The following is an 8,468-nucleotide window of genomic DNA, read 5'->3' as shown; positions in this document are numbered from 1 at the left end:
ACTGAAGAGGCAGTTGATGAATGTTAAGGAAAGGATAAAAAAAATAAACTGTGCTCTGCTTTCTGTTAAAGCAGATTTCCCCAAAGAAGCCCTGCTGAATGATATCCTAGCAATAACTCCCGCTTTAATAAAGCTCTCATCTAACTCCTCATACATTTCCTTCCCCCTTTCTCTCCAAATTTATTACATTTTCTGCTCCTCACTCTTTTTGCTAGCCAAAAACTATCCTGGAAGTTTCATTTTATTTTATGTTCTTAAATCATTTAGACTATTACGGTTGTGGTGAGAAACCAGGAATATGAAGTTTTCTGTATCTGTGAACCTAAGATTTCTAATGAATTTCAGAGACTGATTTTTTTTCTTTCTCATGCAAAGATTTCTTATAGAGGTCTTTCCTTTACTCTTCAGAGAGACAAATAACAAAAAATTTTTAAAAAATCTTTTACTATACCAGTAGTAAGACAAAAAAAATTAAAAGTTGTGAAGTGAAAAAGATTTCATACATTGTAAGAACTGTATCTTATGAACTTTAAGGAAAACACACTCTAAAGTCAAAAAGAAATTCTTGGTGATTATTTATACAAATAAATCTCAGGGTTGGAAATTCATTTTTGTCTTACTCTTTAGTTAAGTCTCTCTTAGTTTGGCAATTTAAATAAATAATACATACTTTTAAAATGTTTTATATTTTAAGTTCTCGGTAGTTGGTACTAAAACTTTGTTGGCAAATTACACCCTCTGCCTTTTACCTGTGTTGTAGGTTTTATTAGCAGCTTTGTACTAACTCATTCATGTAATTTATCCCCCGCTTCTTCCCTAAGGCTGTCTCCTTTATGGAATGCCTTTAGCTGGAGACAGATTCTGTAATGCCATAAGAATCTGGAATTCTTCCAGATAAATGTAAAGGAAAAGGATCCACTAAGTTTATTTTCAGGAATAAAACATGAAATGAAGTGATACGGGGAGTGGAAGAAGATGACCTCTGGTTTAAAAGGATTAAATGTATAATGTCAAATGCCTGCTCAAATACCTTTCTCCTCCCCACCGCACTCCCCGCCCCGCCCTTTTCCTTACGCCTAGACAAAACCAAAACCAAAAACAAAAAACAGAAAGTTGGTGGTCTGTGCTCAGGAGGTTTGGGTCCGTTTCTGAGTCTCTGACTTCTGACAGATCACCTCAGTATCCTCCCCTCCAGCACAGAGCGCTACACCTTTTCCATTTGCTGAGCTGTCTACAGAAACAAGACAATATGTGTAATTTGAGCCCAAAGTGGGCACTAATATCTACTAGTGTCCTAATGTTCCCCCCACTGCCACCCCATAATTTAAGCCTTATAAAACCAAGTAAAAGATAAAGTTGGTTTTAATCGTGTGCAAAGTAGAGGCAAGCACAATGTGAAAAAGAAAACAACAAATAAATCATTACTATGTTAACGCCAAACATAAAAGGGAGCTTATCTCTGATAAGTAACATTGAAAAAAAAAATTCATGGTTCAAGTTAAAGCTTGCACTGTCTTGCAAACATCAAGATAAGCCTCCGTAGCAGGCCCAAGCAAAGGAAACAGTTCCTGCAGGATGGGGCAAAGTCGGGGGACACTGACATTTAAAGCAATGGACTCCACATACTTACTGGAAACTGGGTGCAGGCAAATGTAACAATTTGTCACTTTGTTTTCCATGTCTCATAGATTTTTGGAGAACAGGAGTCATCTCAGTGATCATGTGGATGAATATAGGAAGTAATCAAATGCACTTTAAAAGTCACCCTTTCTTCTGAAGTGTTGTCTTTGGAAGCTATCCAAGATTGGTAAAATTACAGAGGGGAACAGAGGCCTTTCTGTTCATCAGATTCCAGAATGCAGTCATTTTAAAGGACATCCGCATATATGATCTCATTCAACCTTGCATAACTGTGAGGAAAATATTGGCACCCCCATTTAACAGATGACAGAGATTAGACATGTAGCTAATTAGTGACAAAAGGGGACTAGAACTAAAATTATTCTTTCCAAAACATTACAGAGTTCTTCCCATTACTTCAAGCTTGCTGCTGGTGGGGAGATGGTAATGGGAAGTAGAGACAAGTAAGATTAAGTGCTTATACTAAATACTGTAACTAGTTTATGGGGAAATGAAAATACAAATCATTTCCCAAAGCGTTTGGATACATTTAGAATATAAGATGGATCGGGGGTTATTAAAGGCACCCAGAATGCTGTGAGGGAGGTGGAGGGACCCTCTTGAAGTTGACAAACAGAGCAGTCGAATCTGAGGCCGGTTTGGGGTCATTTGTCAGAGGCAGAGTACTGCATGGATATTGATAGCATTGTATTTTGTTGAATACCGGACACCTTTGATTGTAAGAGTCAGCCCTATCTTATGCAACACTAAAATCTGGTACGTAAGACATAAGGAAAAAACAACCATAGAATAGTAAGTTATGGTGCATATTTATGCATGGATTGCAGGATTGTCTTAGTCTGCTTGGGCTGCCGTAACAAAAAACCATAAACTGGGTGGCTTAGAAACAGCAGAAATTTATTTCTCTCAGTTTTGGAGGCTGGGAGGTCCAAGATGAAAGGGCCTGCAGCTTCGGTGTATGGTGAAGGCCTGCTTTCTGGTTCATAGACAGTGCCTTCTAGCTGTAACCTCACATCCAGAAGGATCCAGAAGGGGGTGGGAGCTTTGTGGCGTCTCTTTTATAACAGCACTGATCTCATTCACGAAGGCTCCACCCTCATGACCTAAGCACCTTCCAAAGGCCCACATCCTCATAACACCACCGTGGGCATTAGGTTCCAAAATATAGATTCGAGGTGGACATAAATGTTCAGTCCATTGCAAGAATGGATCTCAGTTTTAGAGACATTAAAATATGAGAAAATGCTCATCTTAGAATTAATGAGAAATAGGAAGAGATAGCACTTTCATCATTTACATTTTATAGCATGTTTTTCAGTTCATCCTGTAAGGCAGATGTTAATTTTCTCATTTTGTGGATGGTGGGTTTCCGAGAGGCTAAATGACCTCCCCAGTAGTCTGTGGGTGCAAGCCCAGCTCTCTCCTCAGAACCAGCTCCACTCATTTGGTTATAGTCATTCACTTCCTGTGGGTCAGATGCTCCTCCAGGCTGAGGACCAAAGATGGGTAAGAAATGGTCCTTTCCTAAAGAGACTGAGGTCGAATGGAGATGCTAGGCATATGAAGTTTTCACCGTGTGTTGTGATGAGAGTGGTCCTGAATGGGGATCCTGGGGTGTTGGAGACACTGGAGCTGGCCAGACAAGTGGGAGATTGAATTATAATGAATTCTTAGTTATAAAGACTAGGAGGAGTTACAAAAATCCTAGTCATACAAGACGAGGACTGGGTCCCTATTTGTCCCTTCGCTTTCTTCCTGAAAAGTACAGATATAGCAGGTAGGAAAAGATTGAATACTTTTGGGGAAGGTCCTGCCTTCATGGGCCAATACATATTCATTTAATAATGCCAAAAATGCAGACAAGTATCCAAAGGAACTTGTTTAAGATTGGTGTACACCATGTACCTGGAGCAATTCTCCCCTTACAGCCTTCCACCAAGTGTTCAAGAACACCACTGCCGAGGTTTATGCTGCCAGTTTTGCATCTTTGACAGTATCAATCAAATAAACATGGAGTGGACGGGCGCCTGGGTGGCTCAGTCATTAAGCGTCTGCCTTCGGCTCAGGTCACAATCCCGGGGTTCTGGGATAGAGCCCCACATCGGGCTCTCTGCTCAGTGGGGAGTCTGCTGTTCCCCTCTGCTTTTGTGCTCTTTCTCTCTCTCCTCTCTCTGTCAAATAAATAAATAAAATCTTTAAAAAAACAAACAAACGTAGAGTGGATATGGAAGTGGTAAAGAAATTCTTTGGTTGCCCCCAAAGTATTCATTCTTCCCTTCTTTTTCTAAAGCCCCCAGATTTTCGCTTATGAAGAGAGTACCCCTTCCCTCCATTGTGTGACAGCAGATCTTTTTGGGTGGATGGACCCCACTCCTAGCTCTAGGGATGGGCTCTGAGGGTTAATTCCACCCTCAGCCTAAGGACCCATCCAGGGATGGGCCCAATCAGAGCTCCAGCTTCGGGATGTTTGTTCCATACATGATCGGGCTTCACCTTGACCCTTACCGGATGTGAATGAGGATGCAAAGTGGCCTCAGTGAAGCCAGCCCGAGATCTTAGCCAACAAGCCAAGGAAGTTTGAGCCAGGGGTCACAGGGCTTGGACTGGATGACGCCTGAAGTCACACTTCCCCTTTGCAGTCCCCTGCGCCAAGTCTTTCTTATTTATGCCTTTTTTGGTTGGGATTTCTGTGGCTTCAAACAAAAGCACCCAACAGAAGTGCCATGGAGAGCGAAGAGCTCAGATTTTAAAAAGAAAAGTGGATCTGAGCTGTGGCTCTATCACATATGAGCTATGCAACATGAACAGATTCCTGTAAACTCTTCAAGCCTCAGCTTCCTGATCTATCAAGTGGAGATAAGCAAGGAAAGCTTGTCATGCGCGTTTGCCTGGGATGGTTCTTAATACAGAACAACGAGTTGGCAATCGATGGCAATCATTATATTTGTGCTCTGGACTTTAACACAAAAGGCGTGCTTTCATTATGAGTAATAACATGCCTTTACATATACTATTGTGTCGGGCAATATGGTGCAACTGAAACAGCTCTGTCCTAGGAGTCCAAAGACCTGGCTTCTGGAACCGTAAGTGAGTGGTCTTGGGTAGTTCATTTAGGCTCTCTGGATCTTAATTTCCCCCATATAATGTTATGGTGTGAGCCAAGAAAATCTCCAGGGACCCTTTTAGCTCAAAAATTCTAATATTTAACTTAAGCAGCAGTTTAAGTCATGAGAGAGAGGTCTCACTTGTTGTCTTTGACCCTAATAGTAGGCCGCAAGCAACAGCTGAGGAAGTCATTACGCAAAGTCCGAGTCTCTCCCAGTTGAGGTCAGAGGAGCTAACTAACAAGGAGACAGACAGTTATGCCCACAGTTTAATTACAAGCTCATCATAGAGGCTTGCATGGATGTGTGCAAGTCATGGTGATTATTGAAGAACGCCGTGGTTTTGAAAAAATCTGATTTAGGAAGCAGGACATGGGGATTACAGTTTTGTCTCTATAACTCACAGGCTGTATGCCTTTGAGGAAAGTATTTCATTTCTCTGTGCTCCAGAATCTCAGCTCTACAAGGAGGGGCCTTGAGAAGCTCTAAAAGGTCTCCAGCAGATCTACCACTGATTCTGTGACTATAATCTGTGCAGGGATAGACAAATTATGACCATTTTTGTGCAGCTTGTAGGCTAAGGAAAAAAAAATCCTAAAAGTTATTTTGTGTTATGTGAAGAGGAAACAAATTTCAAACTTCAGTGTCCACAAATAAAGTTTTATTGGCACACAGCCATGCCCATTTGCTTACATATTGTCTACGGCTGCTTTCTTGCTACAAGGGCAGGGCTGAGTGGTTGCAGCATATAGAAACTACAAGGCCTGTAAAACTGAAAATATTTACTGCCTGGGCCTTTACAGAAAATGTCTGGCCGACCTCTAGTCAATACATCTGTTCTAAAATTCTGTGAACTAATGTCCATTAAACACTTTGTAAACTCCATAGCATTCATCTGTATGGAAGGGTCACATAAAATGGAATTCTGAAATTAAAAAGGCACAGCCAGAAAGCTCATGCCCTGCAAGCATTGTTTACGACGGGTGAGGCCATGGATGGTGCCAAGTCAAGCCCATGCTGCTAAGGAATACTGGGGAATTGTAAGCAAAGCTTAAAAAATGAGAAGGAGAAAATCATCTGGATGACATTAAAGAAGTCATGTAATTTGCTCCTTTTACGGTAAAATAACCTCCTCCGATCCACAGCAGGGATCTTTCTATCAAATTGTTCTTGCTTCCTACATTCAAAACTCCCACTTAGTCAGTGCAGGGCACAAAGCCCTGAGACGTGCCCGCCACATGACAAGCCGGACAGAAATGTGCCCCTTCAAGGCAGAGGAATGTTCCTACTCCATTTAGTTCTAAGAAGTGGGAAGTGAGTGTGCTCACTGACTGCCCAGCAGCCCGGCAGGTGTGAAGTCGGTCCATGGCTGCATATTATGACTTTGACCTTGATCCTAGTCATTTGCGTGAGAGAAGACATGTTCTTTGCACGCTAGGCCTCCAGATACTCTCTCCTCTGTAGGGAATTATGGAGCTACCATTTATTTATAAAAGACTACTTGGTTCCAGGAACTACATTAAATAATGTATCTTATTTTGTGAAAGCTTATGAGGTCGAGTATTACTATTTATTTTTGACAGTTAAGGAAATTATAGCTTGATGACGTTAAATATCTTGCCCAAACTAGAGAGGTTCAAACCCGTTCTGTGCACTTTCAACAGTTTTCATTTTTTTTTCCTACTCAGAGCTAATTATATAATCAACAACTGGATTTCTATTAAAATTTCATAGGCTCTTTATGATAAATATCTTGAGAAATAGCACACACTTCAATCATTAAAAAAAACTGAGGACATTAAACTATATGGTATAATTTTCTATTAACAGTTCTTTAAATTCTTTTTTTTTTTTTTTCTAGTTACAAACTCTTGTGATGAGAACTTTTGAGATCTACTCTCTGGGCACCTTTCAAATACACAACACGGTATTATTAACTGTAGTCACTATGCTGTACGTTACATCCCCATGACTTATTTACTTTCTAACTGGAAACTTGTAACCTTTGACCCCCTTCACCCATTTTGCCTTCCCTCCTCCCTCTACCTCTGGTAACCACCAATCTGTTCTTCGTATCTGTGAGTTCGGTTTTTGTTCTTGTTTTTAGATTCCCCATATATGTGACATCATACAGTGTGAGCCTTTCTCTGTCTTATTCCATTTAGCATAAGGCCCCCCAGGTCCTTCCATGTTACAAATGGCAGGATTTCCTCCTTTTTTATGGCTAAATAATTTCCCATTGTAGATACATATGTGTACATATGTATTTATACGTATCTTAGCTTCTTTATCCACTCATCCACTGATGATCACTTAGCTTGTTTCTATGTCTTGGCTCTTGTAAATAAGCCTGCAGTGAACGTGGGGGTGCAGAGATGTTTTCTAGTTAGTGTTCCCATTTCCTTCAGATTAATCCTGAAAAGTAGAATTAATTGCTGGATCATACAGTAGTTTTGTTTTTAAATCCTTGAGGAACCTCCATATTGTTTTCCAGAGTGGCCCCACCGGTTTGCATTCCCACCCACAGTGCACAGGATTCCCTTTCCTCCACATTCTCATGAACACTTATTATTTCTGGTCTTTTTGATAATAGCAATTTTGACAGGTGTGGGGATATGTCACTGTGGTTTCGATTTGCATTTTTTAACAGTTCCTTAAATCCTTAAACACTCAATCAATGATAGAGCATGTTGAACTGGGGGTTGGAAGAACTAGGGTTTGGTTTTTCTTCTGCTACTTTCTACTTGTGCTTACACTCCAGGAGTCTCGATTTTCCTCATCTGTAAAACAGGACACAAGATCTATGTTGATGACACTATAGAACGCTGTACAAAGGGCTTTGTAAACACTTATTATTTCTTGGTCACTGTTGGATTCTTTTAAAAATATATACATATATATATTGAAGTTTCTATATTAAAATGGTAGTTAATAATATTCTAAGAAGTAAATAGGAGCATGCCTCAAAGATGTAAGTAGATGTAAATATAATCTTTGTACACACTATGGCTTCAAAATGTAATTTTTAAGAAAAAGTGATGCCTCTTTTTAGTAGGCTTAAAAGGATAAAATTATCATCACAAAGAACAACTATTTTCTAACTTTGTGTAAGATGCTATGCGACGGCACAGCCGCAGTGACAAACCTTCTAGAAGTTTGCACTTTAGTCGGAGGCAGCAAAAGTTTAAATTCCATGCCACATACCACACTGCTCACCCATCTGATTATAACCACCAGAAATATTTCCCACAAGTCCCTGTTTGCAGTCTTCCAAGAATCACAGAGGATGCTGGACACAGCTTAGCAGTGGTCTGCGTGTCCAGCAATGACCACCTCCAGCTACTTCACCGGCAAGCCGCTGACGAATTGGAAAGACCCACTGGCTCTCTCCCCCACCCGAGAGCTAGTCCGATCAGCAGCGCCATCTGCTGGCTAGCACCGGGAACTGACTCAATGTCCTCTCCTTCCTCAGAACTGTCTTTGACCAGCTCCCAGAACTCCCCCTTATCTCTGTATTTCACAGTTCACAATTCAGTTCATTCCGTTTTAGGCAATTGTCCTTTTACATGTATGCACACATTCTCTCATTCCTAGATTCATCTGCGAGGACTGCTGTAACGAAGCACCTCAAACTGGCTTAAGCAACAGAAATTTGTTGTCTCACCGTCCTGGAGGCCAAAAGTCTGAAATCAAGTAGTCAGCGAGTTGGTTCCTTCTGAAGGC

Source organism: Halichoerus grypus, chromosome 5 (genome assembly GCF_964656455.1).
Source record: "Halichoerus grypus chromosome 5, mHalGry1.hap1.1, whole genome shotgun sequence".
NCBI lineage: Eukaryota > Metazoa > Chordata > Mammalia > Carnivora > Phocidae > Halichoerus > Halichoerus grypus.
Note: the sequence above shows the minus strand (reverse complement) of the source record.